Here is a 25736-nt window from a genome sequence, read left to right as displayed (position 1 = left end):
TCGCTTGGGGACAAACCCACCCTGATTTTCAGAAATTCGCTGGGGAAGGAGTTTGAGGCGGTTGGTCATTACTTTGGTGATTATTTTGTAAGAGGAGTTTCACAGTGATATGGGCCCAAAACGGTCAAAGGAGGTAGGTCTTGAGTCTTTGGGAATAAGAGCAAGATAAGTTGAGTTGGTATTTCCTCCCAATTTTTTTTTTCCCTTTGAATCCAATGGATCATTTTTAGAAGGTCTTTCTTGATGAGATCCCAGAAAGACCGAAAGAAAGAGATGGAGAAGCCATCCAACCCAGGAGCTTTATCTAGGTGGAGGCTCCAGATTGCTCAAATTAGTTCCTCTTCCTCTACTGATTTTGTAAGGGTTGCATTTGCACTTTCAATCACTAGTTTTGGAATATGCCTTAGAAAGTTCTCATAGCTATTGGGTTCTTCCTCCGCTGAGAGGAGTCTTTTGAAGTGTTGAAAAGCCTCTTCCTTAATTTCTTCTTGATCTTTGACTTCTATGTTTCCATCCACTTTTATTGTATCAATATGATTCCTTGTTCTTCTTGCTTTTGTTTGGTTATGGAAGAAGGTCGTGTTCTTGTCACCTGCCTGAATCCACAGGCTTCTTGACTTTATCCTCCAACTTTCCTCTTCTCTCCAATTGGATTGGTATATTTCCCAATAGAGCTCCTTTTCCTTAGTTTGCATTTCTCTTGTTTCTTCTCCATTGTCCATGTTTGTTTGAATTTTCTCCAGCTCAGATTGCATTTCCCTTTTCTTTTGCATGGGCTCTGTATAGTGGATTCTGGCCCAATTTTTGAGAGCAGATCTCGTTATTTTCAATTTGGATTCCCAAACATACAAGGGTGATCCACTGATGCATGTTTTCCAAGTTGTTTCCACCAATTTCTTGGCATATTCGAAAGCATACCAAAGGGGATTATATCGGAAAGGGAGAGGCCCCAGGATCGAGGGTGAGCCAAAAGTGAGGGAGATGGGATTGTGATCTGATGCAACGGAGGATAGAATTTTTGAGGAGACAGGGGCAAATTCTGAAATGAGGCTGAGATTGACTAGAAATCTGTCTAATCGTTCCTTGATATTACCTGACCCTATTATGCGATTGCTCCATGTAAAGATTTTGTTTTTAGGTACTACATCCATTAAGTTTTGGTTCTCAATTATCTTTTCCAATCTTTCTCTGCTTGGGTCGACCAAAAAGGAGCCCCCTCGTTTTTCCTTTGCATTTAGAATCAAATTGAGGTCCCTTGCAACTATTATGTTTCGATTCTCTTCTGCATCAAGATGTTCTTCCAGAGACTGCCAACATGCCTCCTTATCTCTATAGTGAGTGGGAGCATAAATGTTGAAGATTACTATGATTTTCCCTGAGTTTTTGTTTCTCATTTCTATTATGATCCAGTGCTGCTCCTTATTTGAATTGCAAATTTCCCAATGGTTTTGATTCCACATGGTACTTATTCCGCCTAACGAACCTCTAGAGCTTATTGCTATTCCTTCAAAGTTTTTTATGTTGTGAATGACTAAATTCATTTCTTCTTCAAGTAGTTTGGTCTCTTGAAGTAGTAAAAAGTCAGGGCATTCAATCTTCATTATATCCTTTATTACTCGGGAAAATTAAGGGCTTCCTCATATGGAAGATGACCCTTAGAGAATACACTGAAAATATAACAAAATATAACCTAGAATTTTCTGCTCCCTGAAATTTTTGACCTCTTGAAAAATTTGGCCCCTTGGAAGTTTTCGGCTCATAGAAATTCAACTTCTCCAACAGTTGGTCCACTTTCTCGTAGTCCTGTGTGCACCCCCTACGCATTTGAAGAAATTTCCCTTCACCTAGGCCATACAACCCCTCTACACAAGCTTCTAGGTGGAATCTCAACCTCCTCTCTCTAAGATTTAAGCTCCTTAGTTTTTTTCACATTGGAATCTCCTTGCTGCACACTTTTCTTTTTCCTTCAGTCTTGTGTCTCTCACTCCTCTTCGAAAAATTTCTCTTTCAAGGAAATCGATATGACTTTTGCCTCTCCTTTAGGCTTATTTTATAATTTCTCATTAGGCTAGATCCTAACCCTAGATCTCCAAGGTGATGGATGGCTGGGATTAAATCTTAACCCACTTAGAGCAACGATAGAGATTAGTTATAACTCATTAAAGTAAATTAGTTTACCTTTCATTAGAAAACTTTAGCCTAATAGCCAACATTAATTAATAAATTAATCAATGTGCTTTTCTTAAGTTAAACTTAGGAAAGAGATCATAAAAGTCACTTGCTCAACATGAACAAAGAGGCCTTTGGACACTTAGCCTATGCAGAAACACTTGTTCGAGTTATCATCATCAACACTCCCTCCTAGCGAGAAAAATCACTTACTCAACATGAGCAAGTACCTAAAGAGGCTTTTGGACATTTTCTGCATGCTTGACACACAGCCAATGCAAAACCACCTGTTTGAGCTATCACCATTAGCACTCCCTCCTAGCGAGTAAGGTATGTTGCACCACCCCCATCTTATCCTTATAGAAGGGGAAGGACATCATTATCTTGATTGTAGATTCCATGAATATTCTAAAATATGATGGACATGAGTGAGATCAAACAATTGACTTTGCTCTTGTCCATTAGATTTCAAAATATTGCTGAAATCTGTAATTGAGTTAAGTTCAACAAAGACAAACTCCCCCTTCACTTTAGGCACAATGAGAATGTCTGCAACTTGCTCGTTTGTGGAGATATACTGGAGCTTCACAACGCCCCTCTGGACCTTGTCTCTAATGAAGTGATACTTGATCTCTATATGCTCGAACTTGTCATGAAACATTGGATTCTTTGAGAGTTTGATGCAACTTTGATTGTCGCAATGAATCCCTGTGGGATCCAACTAAATCAAATAACCCCATGAGCACCTTGCAAAGCCAAGTGGCCTCACTACTCACCAAACTCATCACCATGTACTCGACCTTTGTTGAATTGAGTGTCGTTGAAGACTGCGTCTTGCTAAACCACGAGATCACTACTAGTCCTAAGTTGAAGCAATAATTCGAGTTGCGCTTTCTGTCCACTACACTCCTAGTCCAACCTGAGTCTGTGTAGCCTTGGAACTGTGCTTCACCTTGCCTGGCATACCTTATCCCATAGTCCACTATGCCTTGTAGATACCTGAGAACATGCTTTGCTGCGACCCAATGCACCCTAAATTGGTTTAGGGTATTCACAACAAAGCATATATTTGGCCTAGTGTTGACCAAATACATCAAGGAACCTATCAACTGCTTGTATAATGTGGGATCCACCATCTCTAACTCAGAAGCATTCAACTTCTTCAAGTTTGTAATCTTGGGTGTAGACATGGCCTGCAATCCACCATCCCGAATCTCCTTAAGATATCAGTTGCATATTTTCCTTGTCTAAGGAAAATGTCACTCGTTTGCTGCCACACCTTCAACCCCAGAAACTAGTGCATCATGCCGTTGTCCATCTCAAACTCTATAGCAAGATCTCACTTGCACATCTCTATGAGCGTCTCTTACCCTATGATAAATAGATCATCAACATACAACAACGAGATGAGTCGATCATCTCCAACAAACATGTAATACAAGTTGGGATTCTCCTCACTTTGGTGAAGCCCATACTTATCATATACCCATCAATCCTCGAGTACCATGCTCTTGGTGCCTACTTGAGTTTGTATAGTGCCTTTTTTACCCTGCATACATGAGACCATGCACCTCAAACCTATGGTTGCTGAATGTACACCTCCTCCTCAATTACCCCATTGAGGAAGGTTGTCTTAACGTCCAATCTAATGTATCCTCCACCTCATCTTTGAAGCAATAGATATAACAACCCTGGTAGAAGTATACATGGCCATTGGAGCAAATGTCTTCTCATAATCCACTCCCTCATTTTGGGAAAACCCTCTTGCCACAGACCTTGCCTTGTATTTTTTCAATGCTGCCATTTGCAACATGCTTGATATTGTAGATTGATTTGGAGCTAACCACTAATTTCCCCTTAGGCCTAGGCACAATGTCCCATACATCATTCTTCATGATGGAGGCATACTCCACCATGGCATCCGTCCAAACCTACTAGTCTACAACCTCCTTGTAACTACTAGGATTGGATTCAATGATGTCACTCATGAGCGCCATATAATTTGGAAACTATCTCGGTGGTATGCTGTCCCTAAAAGTACTCCTAGTAGCCTCCACATGCTCCTAAGCGTCTCTTAATGTCTGCTCTAGCCATCTTGGCCTCCTCCTAACAGAGTTGAAAGGAGCCTCCAACTCTTGGTGTTGCTGGTTTCTCCTCAGTCTTTGGTGCCTCTCACTCCTTATCCTCTGCCATTGTTGGAAACAGTTCATGTGACTTCCTAAAGGTTTGACTCCCTCAAACCTAACATCCTTGCTCATCATAGTTTCTCCTATGATGGAATGTACTCTCTGTATGCATTTTAAGTCTTATTGTACCCCACAAAGATGCCCTTCTATGCTGAGAACTCCAACTTCATCCTCTTATATGAAGGTATATGAATACATACTAAACACTCGAAGATACGAGAATGGCAAGGAAAATTTTAGGGGCTAATATTCATAGGTGGGCTATTTTTCCATGCTTATTTCAAAAGAAAAGATTTGCCAATGCCATTTTTTCTAAAAATGATTTGCCCAAATTTTATAGTATAAGATTATTTTACCTTAAAGATTGCCAAAATTTTATGGAGACTATATGTAAAATCACCAAATATTGTACAGTTTTCATATTAAGATTCACTAAGGCTTCTAAACTTTAAGATAAATTTCCATCCTTAAAAGTTGTCTTGGAAAATGCCCAACCTTTAGTTTCACCTCTGTGAATGCCTCCTTAAGAGTTTTATCTCCCAAGACCTTATGAGGACTCCTCTTTTGAATTTACATTGTTGTGTTGCAAGCCTTTTCCTAAAGAAACATAGGCAGATTCTAATCATGAATCATTACCTTCGTAACTTCGTTGATAGCCTTATTATTCCCCTCGACAACCTTATTCCACTGTGGGTTGGTTGTAAGGCATTGTCATCTCCTTCTGGATTCTTGCCTCCTTGCAGAAATTCTTGAAGTCATTGGAGGTATACTCATCCCCATTATATGACCTCATATTTTGGACCTTCCTTCTTTGGTTCTCCATGAGAGCTTTAAACTCTCAAAGCTAATTGAAGACCTCATCCTTAGTTTTCATGAAGTAAATCTATGTCGCTCTGGAGAAGTCATCTATGAATGTCACATAATAGTTGTACCCACTCAAGGATGTCATTGACATAGGACCACACACATCTGAATGCACAAGATGCAACATGTCTTCGAATTGCTGTCACTGTTACGAAAGCTTGTCTTGGCATACTTGCCTAGTGTGAAACCCTTGCACAGACTCTGCTATTCTACATTGAACTTCAAAAGACCAGTGACAATCTGCCTCGCTTTGTGGTGTAAGTGGTCCATCATGTTATGCCATAAATTACACAAATATAACTACCATGAACCGAGGCACGTACATGTTGACCTTCAACATGTAGAAGTTCCCCTCTTTACTTCCAATCACTCATCTTGTGCTTGAACTAGAAGCTCTCTACTTGAAAGGTACCTATACATCTCGAAATTAAACCTCATACCCCTTGTCCTCCATGGTTGAAACTACTAGAAGGTTCTTGGTCAACCCTCAAACATATGATACCTTTGTCACCTCCAAAGGCTCTCTTGACTCTAGCTGAAATTGAGTTGTCCCAATTCCCTCTACAGCACAACCAATATTGTTCCCAAACTCCACATGTAGCTTTGAGTCATACTAACATATTGGTGAACAACTCTCGTGATCTTGTCATATGACTAGAAGCACCATTGTCCACGAACAATGCACCCTTTTCTATGGTGCTAGAAAGACAAAACAACAATGAGAACTCCTTCGTAAACTTGGTCACAAACTCCCTGATTTATGAATTTGGTGAAGGTGCAACCTGTGCCTTCCCCTTGCCCTTCTTCTTGTTTGGACATTGTCTTGCATAATGGCAAAATTTATGACATGCAAAGCATTTTACTTTACTCATGCCTTTCTTTTTAGCTCCTGAGGTAGCCTCTACTCCAAAATTCTTCTTGGTCTTTCCCTTGCCTGATTGGCAAGGGCAAGGTTCTCATCATCATCCTCGTGCTGGTCACCTTGTAGAGATTCCTCTCTAATCTCCTCTTGGGTGGAATCATCCCACAACATCTCTCAGTTTGGAAGTTTCGCTTGTGCCACAATATCTTTGACGAAGGGAGCCCATGGCTTTGTGAAGCTATTCGTGGCTGCCCTCACCAACTCCTCTTTTGACATGGCCTCCGCAACTGCAACCAACTCATCACAAACCTGTGTGATCCTAGTGAGATAAGATGCTACTGTGTTTGATTTGGACATCATGGTGCTCTTGAGCTGCTCCCTCAACACCATTTTCTTGTTGTGATTGTCGCTCTAGAACAATTTCTTCAGAGCCTCCCACATATCCCTCACTGTTGTCTTTCCAGATAGATGAAGGATCACATGATCCTTCACCACATCTAGAATAATCCTTTTGTCTTTCACATCATTTTGGTTATGGATGTATAGTAGGGTAGGATTGGTAGGAGGGGTGAGTTGTTGATCTGCATATTCCCATATCTCATTCTCCAGCAACACTAGTGCTATCTTCTCCTTCCAAGGACTATAGTTGGGTGCACCCTCCAACCGGTCTTCAAACTTTAGCCCAGTTGTAGCCATCCTCATAATCTCCAAATCAAATACTCATTCCCAAAAAATATAATTGTTGAATAATAATTATTCTGCTGTAACCCCTGTCACAAAATCGATCTTCCTTCTCCTCAGAGTTTATTGCTGTGATACTGTGTTAAATTTTCCATACTAGATGTAAGTTAAGTTCCAAGCAATTTATTTTATGCTCAAAAGATATATTCACCGAGTAAATTATTATTCTTAAAAACTATTGAATAAAAATATATTGGTATTTTAACTTAAATAATTTGCAGTGGAAACTTAATAGAAAATTAGTCACACAAACAACACAACTTTTCTCCCTCCAAATTCTCCTTCACTTTTATTTCCGAGGAAAATTAAGGGTTCTCTTAACAGGGAAAATGACTCTTAAGAGAAATTATACACAAAGAATACAACAAAATACAATTTGGAACTTTCAGCTAGCCTATAAATTTTTAGCTTTGTCTTTCCAAAATTTGTGAATTAGTTTGCTTGAGTTTTTCCCTCATTTTTTCTTCTATATGCTTCTTTCCATTAAGTTTTCCATGTATGCTTTACAACATGAGGATTTATGACTAATCAACTCTTTGTATTCTTTTAGGCATTTCCAATAAAAGTCTAGGTCTAGAGGAGCGAAATCCCTGCTTGTAGAAAGAAAATGTAGTAGGATTACAATTTATCTAATTTTCATTGAGATCTTATTGATATTTTTTAAGCCCTCTTATTTTCAGTGATTCCCAAACTTGTTACATTTAGGATATTATTATTAATTTCTTTTACAAAAAATTTCAAGTTTCACTCGTTTTTATAAATGTGTGTTTAATGTATGAATGGATTCTTAAGCACATGATGCTTTGCAAACTTTTTTGATATTAACAAAGTAGTATTTTAAAGTTATTTGATTACTTATCCATTTTTTTTTCATCTTACAAAGTCATCGCTGATTTTGGATTCACATTATTTTGAGAGGAAGGAAAAATATTTGTTGAAAGCAAACCCTGTAGATAAAATCTTTGCAGTTATATTTATTCCCTTTTATTTTCATGAATAAGATGATGTGCTTAACAAGTAAATATACTAAACAAGAGATTTATTAGAAAATTAATTGGGGTTTGTTGTTTAGCACTCATCCATTGCATTGATTTGAGGACATAAGAAAAATATTCCATATATCAAGAGAGGAGTACCATTTCTATAAAAATGGGAAGAGTCTTTTTTGTTCCCCACAATATTTTCTTTTAATGTTGCTCCTTTTCCGATGACAGGAAAAAATGATAAATAGTAACATGCCACATTGATATGTCGTATTTGTTAGTAAGCATAACTACATTTGTATGTTTTGTATACATCACATGACAATGATTTTTAATGTTCGTGTTTACAAAATTTGAGTGTAGGAAGTAATGTTTTATTGTTGTATGCGATGGGTCTATATATAAAATGAAGCTGTTGTGTGATATAGAAACACACATCAATGTACCAAAATGGTTTAATGATCGAAACAAAAACCTCTGCTAAAATGTCCACTTGCTTGTCTCCACTAAAAACAGAGTAAGGGAAATGCTTCCACTAAAACCTTTGGTAATTAGTGTTTTGCTTGTAGTACATGCTAAAAAAATTACCATCTTTGGATAGATCACCCATTCAAAGGATGGTGTGTAAATTCCCAATTATGATTTTGTTCAAAGGTTCTATAGTCAATACAAAATGATAATGTCCTATTGTTATGTTCCTTAATGTCAAAGATTAATACCAAACAATATATCTGAGAAAGTGATAGAAGTGCTCCTTTCTTTGCTAGATCTAAACCCTTAAGGTAGGGTAAATATCATACAATGATCATTTCATAGAAGGATAAACTTATGTGCTCATTTAAATAAACAATGCTTCATAATTCTTGATGTATTCCATGAGGAGGACTCTTGTCATTATTTATAGTTACCTAGCAAACAGTGAACCTAACCACTAATGACCCTTGTATTAATCACTGGGCCACATCACATTTATTAAGGCCTTACTAATAATAACTACAATAGTGGCTATACACACACTAGGATAAGAGTTGTACACAACCTCCTTAATTTTTTCAACATCTTTGAGATCCACCTGAATGATATAATGGGGGTCTAATGGCCCATTAGTGTCTATATATATATATATAATTAATTTAAAGTAATGTGGATTAAGTCACTATTGTAGTTATTATTAGTAAGGCCCATTAAATGGTTATCATTCAATAAATGTGATGTGGCCCAATGATTAATACAAGGGTCATTAATGGTTAGGTTTACAGTTTTCTATGTAACTACAAGCAAGGATAGAGTCCTCATGGAATACATCAAATTATGGAGGATTGTTTATTTAAAGGAGCATATAAATTTATACTTCTATAAAATGGTCATTGTATGATATTTACCCTACCTTAAAGGTTTAGATCTAACAAAGAAAGCAACACTTCTATCACTTTCTTAGATATATTGGTCGGTATTAATCTTTGACATTAAGGAGTGTAACAATGAGACATTATCATTTTGTATTGACTATAGATTTTTTGAACAAAATCATAATTGAGAATTTATACAACATCCTTTAAATGGGTGATCTATCCAAAGATGGTAATTTTTTTAGCATGTATTACAAGGAAACCACCAACTACCAACGGTTATATATGTGTGTGTGTGTGTGTGCACGCGCGCTAATGGGCCCTTAGACCCTCATTATATCATTTAGGTGGATACTAAAGATTTTGAAAAAGTTAGGGAGGCTATGTGTACAACTCCTATCTCGACCACAACTAACATCAGAAAAATACTTCTTGTGGAGTGTGATGTATTAGGCTGTGGTATTGGTGCAATTTTAATGCAAGAAGGAATGCCCCTTAGCTTTGAAAGTATCCAATTGAAAGAAAAGAACTTGCTCAAATCTATTTATGAAAAAGAAATGCTAGTCATATTATATGTGGTTAAAAAATGATGCTTTTATCGAATAAGAAGACACTTCAAAATAAAACATATCATGATAGTTTGAAGTACTTCTTGAAACAATAATTATCTTTAAAAGAGAAAAAAAATGGATTACAAATATGTTTGATTATGAATTTGAAATTATGTATAAAAAATAAAACAATAATATGGTGGAAGACACCCTTTTCAAGAAAGAAGAAGAAACAATGGGTTTACTATGTGCTATTTCTATTATGTAATTTGATTGGGTGGAAGAAGCAAGGACATAATGGAAGCAATATTAGAAGGTATGTATGATCACTCAAGAACTAAAAGAGGATCCAAATACATTAGATCATTTTTCGTGGAAGAATGATTTGATGTGACTGTACCAAGATCATTTATATTTATGTAACAATTTCCAACTCATCCAAAACTTCCTTTTGGAATTGCACACTTCCCCTATAGGAGGACGTTCAAGGTTCTTGAAAACTTACCATTGGATCAAGAAGGATCTTTTCTGAGAAGGTATGACAACCGATGTTCAAAAGCTTTTGGTTGAATGTGTAGTTTTCCAACAGAATAAGGGAGAGACAATTAAGACCTCAATTCTCCTACAAACATTAGCTATGCCAAGTCAACATTAATTCTTATTCAATATTAATTCTTATTAAAATATTTGATTGATAACCCACATTGAATTATTTTTTGTATACAACATCAAAATGTTTTATTTTAACAATTTCTTTTTCTTCTATATATAGATATATATGAAGTTGATATCTACATAAATTAGTTAACATAGATCTTCAAATAGTTTATTTAAATCTCTTTGTTAAAATATTTTTGAAAAGTATACGATTTAAACATCTTACTCATACATATTTTTACTTTTTTTTTGGTATAGGCGACGTTTTTTATTTACAACAAACTTTTTAATTTTAATATTAATTTTAAAAGGGGACAGATGGACAGACAAACTTACACATCCCCTCATACTGGGTTGAGAATGAGCCTCTCGGTTCAATAGAACACCTTATTAAGGCCTATATTTATTACATTTCTAATGTTATATTAGTATGTCGACTAGAACTTTTCATTATAACATTTCATTATAATTGTATCCTTTGTATCTTACACACACACAAAGGCAACATAGTTTTAGGATCATCTCATCTTGTCTTGTGTATTGTAAATGAGGTTTTCCCCTTTGAAGTGGATTGACAACTTATCATTTTTAAGTTGGATGTTCATAACATACATTATTGCTTTTAGTTCATACAACTTTTTGGATCTCCTAAGAGAGATTTTTGTGGGTAGTGTTGATATCATACTTTGGCTCACTACAAATTTCCATTGACTCAACATAAGGAGATGGGTTGGTCAATTTAAGATGAAACTTAGTCGATTTAGCTTCCAATATTTAAAAAAAGGAGCATATGCCCCCAATCGGGGTGAAAGAATTGGAGAGGACGTGTGATAAGATGATGAAGGGAAGAGGGTGGCAAAGCTGGCCACCATACATCCTCATAATTCCACAGGACGCGGGGGCAACATGCAGGCAGGGTAGAATCTCGAGGCGTAGAGGTGACAGGGAAGTGGGGGAAGAAGCAGGAGGAAATGGCGGCAGAAGGATGATGAGACGCAGGGTAGGTGGGAGGAGGTTAACAAAGGTGGCGAAGAACAGAACCAAGGTTATTATGCAGCAAGGGAAGGAGACGGCGGGAGCTCGGTGCGAACTGGTGTTCTCTGCAACTTGGCATAGGACTGGGTACGTATTCTTAAATCCAATCCCTGCATTTCTTTCAATCTTTAGTAATATTAAGGAAGAGGGGGGAGAGCTAGACGCAACAGAGGGAAAGAGAAGCGAGAGGGAATTGGAATTCTTTCCTGCTACAAGTAGTCAGAAGGCAGAGGGTGGCAGGATGAGAAATGCTGGGGAAGAATCTAGTAAGGCTGGGAGCCGTGCAGGCCAGGGTAAATGCATGCAGGGATTCTGTACAGATAGTGATCAGGGGCAGTTCGAGGAGGTAAAACAGGTGGTCTGGGAGGCAGAGAAGACTCCCGAGAACATTCACCAACCTCATCTCAGGGGAGGAAAGCTGGGGAATAACCCAACCATTGGAAAAACGCGGCAGGGGGAGGGTAAGAATTGGGAGCGGGAAGCAAAGGAGACCGGAATCGAAGCAATTACGAAGAATATAACATTTGTTGTTGGCCAGGGTAGTCAGGCGGCAGTTAAGAACAAAACGGCATGCCCAGGTCGAGGAAGAGGGCGTGGGGGCAGAGGCAGACATAACCAAACAGGCAGACATGAAACAAAGCCCTCCTCTCCAGCATGTCAGAGACGCAGCCGAAAAACCATGAGACATACTGTGCAAGAGGCAGAAAAAGCATACAAAGAAGGAACTGATGAGGACATTCGTAAGCTTATTCAAGAATTGGAGGCAAATATAATGGAAGAAGATTCAGAACCTGAAATGGAAGAATGGGGTAACCTCATTCCTGACCCGGGAAACACTAGGGGACGCATGACCTTATATAAGCAGGCCTTACATGTTTATTGGGTGCTGAAGCGGTTACTTGCCAAGGCGATGGAGCAGGTAGCAGGGGAAATGGCTGAGTTGGCTCAGGGCATGCCCAATATGAAGAGAGAAATGAAGAATCTCCAAATCACTATGCTCATGCAGGACAGCAAGCTGGACGAAATCCAACAACAGTTGAAGAAGATTGCTCCAGCAACGAGGGACGCAGAAGCACCTCCTGAGATTGTGGAAGATTAATCCTTTAGTTAGAGTCAATGGCTTACCATGTTTGTTCCTTGAGAATAGTATCTCCTTTTCTTGTTAGTAGTTTTTAATGACTGTCTGGAACCAGATTAGTAGCTGCTGTTGTGAAGTTTATCTAGCATGGATTAGTAGACTTATTCTTTTTTGTTATTGGACGGCTTATAAAAACTTAAGGTGGCCAACAGATCCGGTTTCCCATTTGGGCGGGTTGAGGCCACCAAACGCTGTATCTGGTTCAACCTATTTTTGATATAAATAAAGAAAGAAGGGTCCTACCGTAGCTTACAAAAAAAAAGAAAAAAAAAGGAGCATATGAAAGTGTTCTTATGTGTCTTTTCTATATCACCTATTGGATTCTCGACTATGGTGGGAGGCATTAGACCATAAAATTTTGGTATTCTGTTATTAATATAAGGGACAATGTGACATATTGAGATTTATCCTTCAACCCTTTACATTTTGAACAACCACATACTACCAGGGTGTCGTAAAAATATCCAATTCACGATGAAATAACGTTGATCTTGGTTGATTGATGGAAGATGGCATGTTACAATTGTTGAGGTAAAGTAAGTGTCCGTTTTCTTCAAACATCTACCTATGGTATCTTTTCCTAACACAAGCTTGTGGCATTTTTGGATTGGTGGAATATCTTGTGCATTTGAACTTGGTCCAAATCATGATCTTGTAAAATTCAATGAACAATGATTTAAATGCACTTGCATAAATAAGACAATGTTAAGCCCTATATAAACCCCATGTTAACCATAAAACTCCTTATTAATCCCTAGATATTGAGTGATTACATTTCTATTTTTATACTGTTTTGTAGGTTAGAACCTTTCATAGTCCCATTTTATTATAATTGTACCCTTTGTCTCTTATATATATACTAAAGAGACCTAGTCTTAGGATCATCAAATCTTGTTTTGTACATTGTATTCATTGTAAAATGATGTTTCCCCTCAAAGAGGGCTATGATTATTGGTTTCTTATAAGTTTTAAGGCATAAGATTCATAACATTTGGTATCAGAGCTTATGATCTTAGGGTTTTGCTACTTCAAACAGGGCATCTTGGCATTTTCACTATAATTTTATTTATACAAGGTTTTAGATAATGAAACTTGGACCATATTGAAGGGACATCATAGGGAAAATATGGTTTAAATTTTAAATCTTGGTTCACTACATTTTCAAAGATATGCTCTAAGGAAGTTAGGGTTCATGAATGCTCCTGAAATCAATTTCAAACATGTTAGTTTGGAATTTTTGCCATAAATTTTTTCTGGAAGGTTTCAAAGGGTGAAACATGGAACATAGTTATGAGAAATACCAATTTTTTCTTTCTTTTTTTAGATTTCATATTTTTGGTTCGCTATATTTTCAGAGATATGCTCTAAGGAATTTTGGGTTCCTAAATGCTCTCGAAATCAATTTCAAATAGATCAATTTGGCATTTTTTTCTATAATTTTTTGGGAGGTTTTAGAAGGTGAAACTTATACCATATTGAGGATAAATCTTGGGGAACATCTATTTCAAATTTCATAGTTTGGTTCTCTATACTTGTAGATATATATACTATGGAGGTTACGGTTTTTGAAAGATCCTGAAATCAATTTCAAAAAGGTCTACTTGGTATTTTTGCTATAACTTATTTTCTAGAACTTCTAAAACTATAAAAATTTTCTAATTATATTTGATGAATTGAACATGTGGAAAATTATACAAGTTTGCTTGTGGGAAGAGGTTAAAAATCAACAAGTTTGGGGAAAGTTACCATAACTTTCACCTGGCATATTAAATTCTAGTCAAACTTATGGAATTGCGGAGAAAACATATCGATGTATTACAAAGTAAATTTTCATATTTACAAGGGCTCAATTATGAAAGATATATCAAGAAAAGTCCAACCATTCTAATATTCTCCAAATTATGGTTTTAAAAGTAGTAACTTACAAGTGACCTAACTTTTGTTTAGAAGATCCAATTTTTTTTAGTGACTAAAAGTTATAAAGTATTACTATTACTATTTTCCAAGATGCCTCCGAAGAAAGCTACTACACCAATTAAGCCTCCCAAAGGCTCATCTTGGACTGATGAAGAAAGTGAAGACTTAGAATTTAGGTTCTTCCCATTAAAGAAGAAATTTAATGAAATGAGTGCTAGCATGTTGAAAAAGGTGGATTTATTAGGGTCTCAAGAAAAAAGAGAAATTATGGATGAAATGGAAAAGAAGTTGAATTCGATGGAAAAACTTATCTCAAAGAGGCTACTTGACAGGGATATTGAGATCCAATGAAATCATGAAAATAAGTAGAACCATTGTGCTCATTCTCAATCACTTATAAGAAATATTTTATCACAATTAGAGAGCACACATATTCAATCGTAGAACCATAATAATGAATTTTTAGTCCACGATTCACATTATTTGAGGTTAAGTCAACACCAAAGAAATACTCCATTTCAAAGATCAATATGACAAAGTTTGATGGAAATGATCTTATAACATGGATATTTCAAATGGAGGAATATTTTGAACTACATCAAGTGCTAACCTTACAAAAGATAAATATTGGATCCATGATTTTAGAATAAGATCAACATGTATGGTATCAATGGATGTGTGAAAGGAAAAAGGATTATGTTACATCTTGGTCCATTTTTACAAAAAAATTGATAAAACATTATGGGGCTATTAAGATGAATACATTCTTTAGTCAATTGGTAAATTTTCGACAAAACGGTCTGGTTAGAGAGCACATTCAACAATTCCAAAAGTTGAGTTTCAATGTAAAGAATATTTTAGAGGATAATTTTTTATACCTATTTATGGGAACTTTAAAGGAACACATCCAATGCGAGGTGTGTCTTTTTGAATCTAAATCTCTATATCATCATTTTAGTCTTGCAAGGAAAATTGAAAGTAAAAATATGGCCATCAGAAAATTGGTCACTAATAACTATAGAGAAAATCATGCTCCCTCTCCTAAAACAACAAGGTTTGACACATCAACAAATGGATGAAAAAAGAACAAGGGGACTATGTCGCAATTGTGAAAGCAAATATAATAAGGGGCATAAATGCAATGAGAAGAAATTACTCTACCTCGACTATGGAGATGAAGAAGATCAAGAAGTGGAGTTGTTACAATATCTAGAGCTAAAATAGACTACTTCAATAATCTCTTTTTATAACAACGTAAACTTTGAAACAAAAACCAAAAACTGATACTGTTACCCGTTTCGTAGAGAGCAAAAAATTGACCCGATTTTGAAAAGGGGCGATGCAGAACACATATTTTTTTTAGAGCATAGTTTTTGGCATTTTAAATAACTGATACGATTACCCATTTCGTACGGGTAGTAAAAACGTGACCCGATTTTGAAAAGTGGTAATGCAGAATGCAATTCTTTTTTTTGGGAGCGTATTTTTGACACTTTAAATTTTATTATGTATCAAATATAAATATTTGTTTTTAAATGTTGTGATTTTCATACTGATTTTGAAACATGCTCATGCAATGTGTTGATGCAGCATACATTTTTTTTAAAGGATTTATTTTTCACACTTCAAAATTTATTATGTTCAATTTTTTTTTTGAAATTATGATTATTTAACGAATTTTCAAGTTGTTTTATTTTTCTTTTTTTAAACATTGATTACTTAAAAAAGACAAATATAAAAATATCTATAAAAAAGACAAAAAACAAAATAAAAAATGTGAAATTTTTTTTATTTCATAAACCATAAAAGAATTTGAAAAAGAAACAAAATTTAAAATATATATATATAATTAAGAAAGTAAAAATAGAAAAATTAAAAAAAAAATTAACAAAAATTAAAGTAAAAAAATTTAAAAATAAACTAGATTAAAAAATAGAAAATTAACCAAAAATAAAATAAAAAACTAGTAAAATTAATATTAAAAACATTTAAAAAAAACTAAAAGATATAACTAAAATTATAAAAAAAAAACAAAAAAAAAATTGAAAATTTTAAAAATATATATTTCTTTTCGAATTAAAAAAAATTAAAAAACATTTAAAGTTTTAAAGAAATATGTATTTTTAATTAAAAAAAACTTTTTTTTATGAAGCTTACATTTTTTTATTTAAAAACAAAAAAATTAAAGATTAAAAAATTTTAAATATTTTTTTTTTATTTAAAAGAATTATTAAAAAATTTTAAAAAATTTAAACAATTATTTTATTTTATTTATTATTATTATTTTTTAAGAAATTTAAAAAAAATTTAAACATTTTTTATTATTAAAAATTAAAACATTTAAAATTTAAAAATAAAAAAATTATTAAACATTTTTTTTTTTTTTTTTTTTTTTTACCGATTAAAAAAAAACCCGTGGCTTCTCCACTCGCCCGTGGTGGTGCGGCCCTGGGTGGAGGGCTTGTCGGTAGACCCTCTGCCCAGGGCCGCGCCACCACGGGCGGCGAGCGAGCGGAGGGGCCAAGGTTGCTGCTGTTGTTTTTTTTTTTTTTTTTAAATAAAAAAAAATTCCTTAAAAAAAATCAAATTTTTAAATAATGTTTTTAATTTAAAATTTATATATATATATATTTTAACAGAAACGATTATGGAGTGTTTGTATTCATCTTGGCCTGAATGCCGAAAATCTGATTACATTGGAGATTTCTTTGTCCTGTTGCCGCTCACTGCAGTGACTAAGTATGCAGCTGGAGCTTGCAGAATTCTTCCTTACTAAGGAGTCCATGGAATCAATTTCAGAGATTTTCCCCCACTTGAAGATACATACAAATTTATTTAATAGCAAGCAGTAGAACATGGCAGCGATCAGATTATGGAATGGGTTCCCATGATTCTTTTCCGTCTTTCATCTTGGTTCCGGCAGAGAGGAGGGCAACTTTGTTGGCTTCAATGTCCGCCTCTTTATTATGGGTTCTCAGCACATGATAATAATTCAAGTCCTGGAAGTTGCTTTCCAAGCTTTTGATTTTGGTTATCAGTCTTGCTAAATTAAGATCTAGAGCTGGGGATTTGGAAGCCATTGCGTTTATGATGATCTGGGAGTCTCCTATAACATTAGCTTCTTTTAGGTTTAATTCTTTGAGGCTCTTGAGACCTTGAAAGAGGGCTAAGGCCTCCGCTTGAATGCTGGAAGAATATCCAAGTCCCCAAGCATAGGAATGGATTTTTTCCCCAATTGGGTTTACAATAACACCTCCTGCTCCAGCTTTGCCCGGATTACCCTTTGCTGCCCTGTCAAAAAAAGAGGGAGTGTCTTGCTTGCATTTTGATCCAGTTTTGAAAGTCACTTTCAGATTTCCTTATTTGCCAATCTTTAATGATAGGGGCGTTTCTGATTGCTGGTTGGAATTGAAGATCTAGACTCGATCCCCAAATGATGTCCTATTGACTGAGGTTGGAGTCATCTTTTATATCAGTCAAGCACTCCTTGATGTGGCATTTGATTTTGTTTTCTAAAATCTTGTGATTCTGCTTTGTATTTCTGAAGATTCTTCTGTTACGTTCTAGCCATATCTGCCAGCTTATAATCTTTGGGAGGACTGCCCACGCAGTTTTAATGATCTGATTTTTAGGAGCTGGGCCAGGGTATCTGGTTGCCCAGTTTGAGAAGAGATCCGCCATGGTGCAAGGGAGCATGATATTAGGTTCCAAATTATGAATAAAGGAAAACCGTACCTGCTTGGAGAAGTTACACTCTAGAATCAAATGAACTGCTGTCTCTGCATTTTCACTGCACAAGGAGCAGATGGAGGGACCATAGAAACCTTTCTATTGTAAGATGTCATAAGTTAAGATATTACCATGGCAGAGAAGCCAGGCAAAGAAGTCAATTTTGGGCCATGAAGGAGTGTGCCATACACCTCGCCATGGAGTTGGATTAGGGGGGACATATGGTCTCTCATTCAATTTGACGTACCCTAGGGAGACTGCGTAACCTCTGGTATTCGGCCCCCAACCTTTCAGGTCTCTCTTCCTCATGTGCGTGGGCGCCAATCCATGCAAGCAATCGAGTAATGTGGCCCATTCATTTGTCAATTGATCCGGCACCTCGATGCGTTTCCAACCTGCCCAAGTAGCGTTGTTCCATAGAGAAATATCCCACAGCGTGTGCAGCCCCTCTCTGTCCATCCAGCAACGCAACGTGCTAATTGAGGCTCTGTTTTCAATTGATTCTTTATTCATGATTTTGTCAATCCAAATGCTGACTTTTTTGCCATTACCTGGGATCCAATAGGAGTGTGCTGTAATTAGAGGGGCAACTTTAGCGTACAGCTTTAGGAATGCTGAGTTAGGCCTTTGAATAACATTATCTAAACATCTGGTGCGGGGTCCTCTGAAATATTTTTTCCAGAGAGCCACTTGAGCCCAGCCAGGATTGGGTGCAATGATTTTCCATATGATCTTTGCTGCCATTGCCACATTCTGCTGGCAGAGATTTTTAAAATTTAAGCCCCCCTCCCACAGTGGCTTGGTAATGGTTTCCCAACTGATAAGAGGAATCTTATTTTCGTTTTGTTTTCCTCCCTTCCAGAAGAACCTCCGAATATATTCTTCCATTTTTTTTATGATGGTTGTCGGAGCAAGAAGCCCAGTGAATTGGAATAAAGGGAGACTGATAAGCACTGATTTAATTAAAACTGATTTTCCAGCAGTATTGAGCCAGGAGTAGCCCCAGGCTTGTATCTTTGACTTAAATTTTTCCAGCTGTGGGAGCCAGTCTTTGCTTGTAGGTCTCTTATGATATACATGTAGACCCAAATATTTGAAAGATGACCAGGAGGAAGAGGCTGCGAAGCCCAAGCATCTAGAAATGTCAGATGGTAACCTGGGCGTAGTATTCCAGTTGTAGATGTGGCATTTGCTCTTATTTACAGCGCTACCTGATTGCAGAGGAGAGAGTGGCAGGGCCCAGTAACAAAGTGTCATCCGCAAACAAGGCATGGTTTATGTTTTGACCCCTCTTGCAATACACAATCCATTGATGTCTTGATCTTGCATCTTTTTGTCTAACAGGAAGCTGAGGACAGAGGCTTGGATGACAAAAAGCAGAGGGGATAAAGGACACCCCTGTCTAAGTCCTCTCGAAGCTTTGAAAAAATCAGTGGCTCTTCCATTCACTAGTGGGGCGATCCATGGCTCCGAGATGCATGCCCGGATCCATTTAATGAAATTTTCTCCAAAACCAAATTTGCTCATAACATTTAAAAGAAAGCTATGATTTACTCGATCAAATGCATTGGCTAAATCAAGTTTAATTACCATACCTTGCTCTTTTCGGAGAAGACTTGAATGAATTGCCTCTTGGACGAGAATGAAGTTGTCCACGATCTGCCTTCCTTGGATGAAGCCTCCTTGGTTCTCAGGGATTATTTTGGGTAGAATGAGCTTCAATCTGTTTGCAATTACTTTGGTGATTAATTTGTATCCAGTGTTACATAGGGAAATCAGACGAAATCTGCTGAAGATGTTGGCGCCTTTTTCCTTGGGTATAAGGGCTAAGAAAGCAGAATTTGTGCTGCCTCCTATTTTCTGAGTGTTCTGAGACTTTTGCACCATTTTGAGCAGATCCTTTTCTATAATCAGCCAGCAAGCTTGGAGAAATCTGGCAGAGAAGCCATCCGGCCCAGGGGCCTTATCCGTTTCCATATCAAAGAGGGCTTTTTTCACTTCATCTTTAGTAACTTTGGCCTCAAGAGTTTCCTTTGTACACTGAGAGATTACAAAAGGTATAACGTCTAGCAGATCTGAATATTGGTTCGGATCCTTGTCCTCCCTATACAAGTTTTGAAAGTGTAAAAACGCTGCTTTCTTTATATACTCAAAATCCTTATGAATGTCATTATCCTCTTTAATCTCAGAGATAGTGTTGAAGCATTTCCTTGCCTGGGCTTGTTTGTGAAAAAATGCAGTATTCCTATCCCCTGCTTTGAGCCAGAGATTGCGGGATTTTAATCTCCAATATTCTTCTTCAGCTAAGCAAGCCTTGTGGAAGCACTGTTGTAGATGAGATTCCTGATCTAATAACTCCTTAGTGATTGTATCATTCTCCATACGCTTTTGGTGGGAGGCAAGCGAGGCTTTCATGGATTTTCTTTCTGTAGCCGGATTGGACAGAGTTTTAACCCATCTTTTGAGAGCTCCTTTTACCCTTCTAAGCTTTTCTTCCCAGATATAGAAAGGCGAACCTTTGACAGGCTAATTCCAGCAATCCTTGACAATTTGCATGAAGTTTGGCTCCTTTATCCAGAGAGGGCTAAATCTAAAGGGGATAGGACCCAAATCAAGATGAGCTAGAAGTTCTAGTTTAATGGGCTTATGGTCCGAGATGCTATTAGCAAGAATATGCATTCTTGGTTCTAGGCCTAGCAGCAAGTAGGAACTTTGAATAAAAAACCTATCTAGCCTGGCAGCAATATGACCGGGGCCCATTCTTTTATTAGACCAAGAGTACTTACCGGAAGAGGGTTTGATATCTAGCATGTCCCAGTCCTGCAAAATGTCCTCCACCCATTCACTTGCTGGATCATGTACTATGTTGCCTCCCATTTTTTCGGATGAATGGAGAGTGAGATTGAGGTCTCCGGCAATAATTATATTTTCCATGTTTGTCAAATCTGCTTGTTGCCTTATGGAATCCCAACAGTCCTTTTTTTCCTCGACATTGACAGGAGAGTAAACATTAAAAAGACAAAAAATTTCCTTAGTGTCTAGATTCTGCATTTTCAGAAGCAACCAGTGGGTATTTCTAGTCTCAAATAGGACTGCAAATTTGCTATTATTCCATAAAGTGCCAATTCCTCCCGAGGCTCCCCGGGCAGAGATTGCTCTTGCTTCACTTTTGAACTAAAGTTTCTTGCTTGTTTGAAGGAAGACTATGTCTTCCAACTTTATTTCCTTGACGATAAGTATGTCTGGAGTCTCTTTTCTGATTAAACTTCTGATGGCTTCTTCCTTAGCTTTGCTCCCCATACCTCTACAATTCCAGGAGATGATCTTCATTATTTGTGTTTCTGGTGGGCTCCCTTGGAGCCTTGGGTCTGATTTTTCAACATCTTTGACTTTGGAGCTAGCAGTTTTTCCAAGGTTGGTTGGCTGCCTTGAAGTTTTTCTTTGTAGGTCTCCTGCTCCCTTTTTTCCCTGTCAGTTTTCCGGCCTCTTGTAGATCTTCTTACCGAGGTTTGGGACTCTCCTATTTCCCCTTCCTCTTCTGATTCTTCAGATTCCTGTTCTTCTTCCTCCTCTTCTAAAATCTTACCTTTGGGATCTTTAGTATTGGCTCCTTTGGGGGAGGCTGAGGGGGTACCTTTGCCTGAAGGAGCTGTTTTATGGACCTCGGTCTCTTGAGTCATTTCTGTCTCCTTTTGTACCTCGACCTCTTGGGTGCCTTCTGTTTGCGAGCTCAAAGGGTCGAACTTGTTTTTTGGCGCAGTCTTAGTCGGGATCTGGTGGGCAGTGGTCTGATGTGGCCCTTTGCCGTTAGGGCCTCCCGATTTCTAATTCTTAGGATGCGATTTGGATCGCTTAACTTGGTTCCATTCGTCCTCCTTCCCCTGCGCAGCGTCATTGTTGGTCGGGCAATCTTTGGCGAAGTGTCCATGAACATGACATTTCCGACATTTGAAGGGCCGCTGCTCATAATCCAGTTTCTGTAAATGCGTCCAACTTCCGACCTTTATTATGATGGCCTCTGGTAGTCCCACCTCCAGATCAACCTCTACACAGATCCTGGCACAGTCATATTGGTCTTTATTATTTGCTCGGTCTATGGATTTCCTCAGGGCATTTCCAATGTGTCTAAGTGAGTCCCAATTCCAACAATGTACTGGAAGATTTGGAAGTCTAACCCACACCGGCACTGCTTTGGGCACATCTACTATCAGATCGAAGTCCGGGGTCCAATTCTTCAGATATAAACCTTGAGGGCCCATGCAGTAGGGGCCGTTTTGGAAGATCAGGTCTTTGTCTTCTTTTGATGTGAATTCGAAGAGGAAGTATCCTCTCCCCAGAAAGTATGAGGTGACATTTTCTTTGATTAGCGGTGCCCAGTTTTTGATGACCTAGCTCTCGATGGATTTTGGAGACGGCCATAGCCCAGTGAATTGGCCGATGAGAGCCCGTTCAGCTAACGACAGAGCAACTTGGATCGGGGTTTCTGGAGGAAGAGAGATCACCGGAATATCATCCAGTTTTTTAACAAACTTCGCAGCTTCAACGATTTTCTTCTTAGGGAGACCAGCCAAGAGCTGGGAGAAGGCCTCAGCAGGTGAAATCGGCGGAGGAGGCGGGGGAGCCGCCTGAGGAGAGCCCAACCCCTCCATAGATTCAATCCCCAGGAGCGGGACTGTCAAAATCCAGCAGATCGATCCATGAAACGGCCCAACCGCAGCATGCAGAAGTCCGCAGGGGTCAGATCGGCAAAGAGCGGGCGAGCTCGCTGCTTGCAGGTCGCGCAAAGTGCGGGCCTCAGGGTTCAGAGCCGAGGGCTGCAGAGCGCGCGGCGGCAAAAAAAAAATTAAAAAATAAAATTAGAACTTACATTTTATATATATATATATATATATATTTAAATAAAAAATGTAAGTTTTTTTTTTTGGGTAAATTTTAAATAAAAAAATTAAATCGTTTGAATTTTTATTTTTTACATTATATATATATATATATATATATATATATATATATGTATAATAATTTTGTTTTAAATATTTTTTTTTTGTTTAATTCTGTTTAATTTTTTTTTTAAATAAAAAATATAAGTTTTATTTTATTTTATTTTTTAAATAATTTTTTAAATTTTGTAAATTTTAAATAAAAAAAATTAAATTGGTCTAAATATTTTTTTACATTTTTTAATGATTTTTTTTTTAATAAAAAAATTTGTTTAATTTTTTTTTAATAATTATATATATATATTTTATATAAAAAATGTAAGTTTAATAAAAAAAATATTATTTAATCTATTATTGTTTTTCTCTTTTTTCGAAAAGACATATTTTACGTCATTTTCATATGTTTTTGGTTTTCTTTTTTATAATTTAAATTTATTTTTGTTTTTTTAAATGTTTTTAATATTAATTTTACTTGTTTTTTAATTTTTTGAATGTTAATTTTTATTTTTATTTTTTTATTTTTTTTTGTTTTAATCTAGTTTGTTTTTAATTATTTTTTTCCTATTTTTTGTAAGTGTTGTTTTGTTTTTTTTTTTGACTTAGTTATATATATATATATATTTTTTTTTTTTGTTTTGTTTTTTTCAAATTCTTTTATGGTTTATGAGATTTATTTATTTATTTTTTTTCAACATTTCGTTTTTGTTTTTTATATATATATATATATATATTTTATTTGTGTTTTTAAGTAATCAACATTTTTTATTTTTATTTTTTAAGTTTTTTTGTTAATGTTTTTAAAATTTTTCTATTTTTACCAACATAATTTTATAGTTTTTTGTTTTTTGTTTTGCCAATATATATATATATATATATATATATCTATATTTTTTTTTACAAGATATATATATATATATATATATATTCCATTTTTTTTTAAATATGTATTTTTACTCTTTATTTGTTTATAATTTTTTTTTTTTGTTCTAAGGTTAATTTTGTTTTTGTTTTTTTTTTTACATTTTTATGATTGATTTCGATTTTTTTTATTTTTATTTTTATTTTTATTTTTATTTTTTATTTTTATTTTTATTTTTTCTGAATTTTTTGTTTCTTTTTATATATTTGATTTTCCTTTTTTTTTGGTGTTTTTTCTTTGTTTTAATTTTTCAATTTTCAATTTTATTTTATGTTTTCATTATTTTTTTTAAATTTTAATTTTTTTTCTAGGTCATGATAAAATATTTTACGCCATTATTTCGAAATGTTGAAATTTTACCCTTAAAAAAAAGTGTTATCCCAACGTCAACACTTTTCGTTTTGAGGGTGTTTTTTGGACTATTTTTGCACAAAGAATTGGTTTTCACCGCCATTTTTAAAACATGTTGAAAATTTACCCTAGAGAAAAAAAGGTGTTATTCCAGCATCAACACTTTTCATTTTTAGCATTGTTTTTTATGTTTTTACGGGGTTTTTTGGCTAAAGTTTCCATTTTGAGTTTATAGTCCCCGTTTCAAAGTTTACATTGTTTCATACATTAGCTGACATTAGTACTCCTCCAACACTCAAGATAAAAGAATATATAAAAAAGAAAAGGGTAACAATGTTGATTGATTTCGGTAAACCCATAACTTCATTGCTTACAAATTGGAAAAGCTTCCTAATTGGTTTGTATATCCAACACTAGAATTTCAAGTAATGATTGTAGATGGAGGTGACATAAATTGTTCAAGGAAGTGCCATAATATTAAGCTAAATTTGGGAGAGTATTTGTTAGATAGTCCCATGATTGCAATACAATTGGGTGGTGCTGATGTTGTATTAGGAGTTCAATGGTTACAATAATTAGGAACAATGGCCCTTAATTTTCAATATATTTTCATAAGATTTTCCTTAGAGGGAAAGGAATTTGAGCCTAGAGGTATTTAAGGGAAACCCGCTAAAGTGATAAGCTCTAATAGCAAGCAATTTTTTTTAATAAAGGGATACCAAAGTGTAATTGCACAATTGTGTTCATTAGATGCTTAAACATCTATATCCTTTGTTCTAGTGGATCTTCAAAAAGTTATCTACAATGATTCTAAGGTATTTGGAGAGATGTTTGAGGGTCTTCCACCTACCTGAGATCATCAACATGCTATTCATTTACAACTTGGAAGTGTAGCACCCAACATTAGGCCTTATAAATATCTACATGCACTAAAGAGTGTGGTTGAGCTTATGGTTCAAGAAATGTTAAACACTGGGATCATTTAACTTGGCTAGAGCATTTTTTTTTCACTTGTGGTGATCGTTATAAAAAAGGATGGTTCATGGAGTATGTATCTAGATTACATACAACTCAACAAGTTACAAAATGAAAACCAAAGATAAGTTTCCTATTCTTGCCATTGATGAATTATAGACGAATGACCTGGAGCAATTTTCTTTACTAAGTTAGATCTTCGTTCTGGATATCATCAAATTAGAATGAGGTGAGAAGATATTCCAAAAAATTCTTTAAAACATGTCATTCTGAGTTTTTGATTATGCCATTTGGACTTACAAATGCACTTTCAACATTTCGAAGCTTGATGATTCTATTTTCAAAGCCACCCTTAGAAAATCTGTGTCAGTGT

At 35.9% G+C, this 25736-nt stretch overlaps 1 protein-coding gene across 3 annotated transcripts in view; it reads left to right on the top strand.

Annotated features, from left to right (window-relative positions):
* LOC149225970 (Putative membrane lipoprotein) overlaps positions 1–25736 on the top strand; it is a 91309-nt gene that overhangs the window by 47162 nt on the left and 18411 nt on the right. Inside the window, exon 4 of one of the 3 annotated variants that reach the window (XM_089377354.1) lies at positions 7373–7569. The exons of the other annotated variants lie outside the window; for them this stretch is intronic. The gene's annotated coding sequence lies outside the window, so the exon portion shown is untranslated. Of the gene's footprint in view, positions 1–7372; positions 7570–25736 lie in introns of those variants that run through there. 3 annotated transcript variants of the gene reach the window in all.

Source organism: Pinus tabuliformis, chromosome J (assembly GCF_031772625.1).
Source record: "Pinus tabuliformis cultivar Carrire ecotype Pingquan chromosome J, CPIR1, whole genome shotgun sequence".
NCBI classification, from domain to species: Eukaryota; Viridiplantae; Streptophyta; class Pinopsida; order Pinales; family Pinaceae; genus Pinus; species Pinus tabuliformis.
This window is presented reverse-complemented; position numbering and strand designations above follow the sequence as displayed.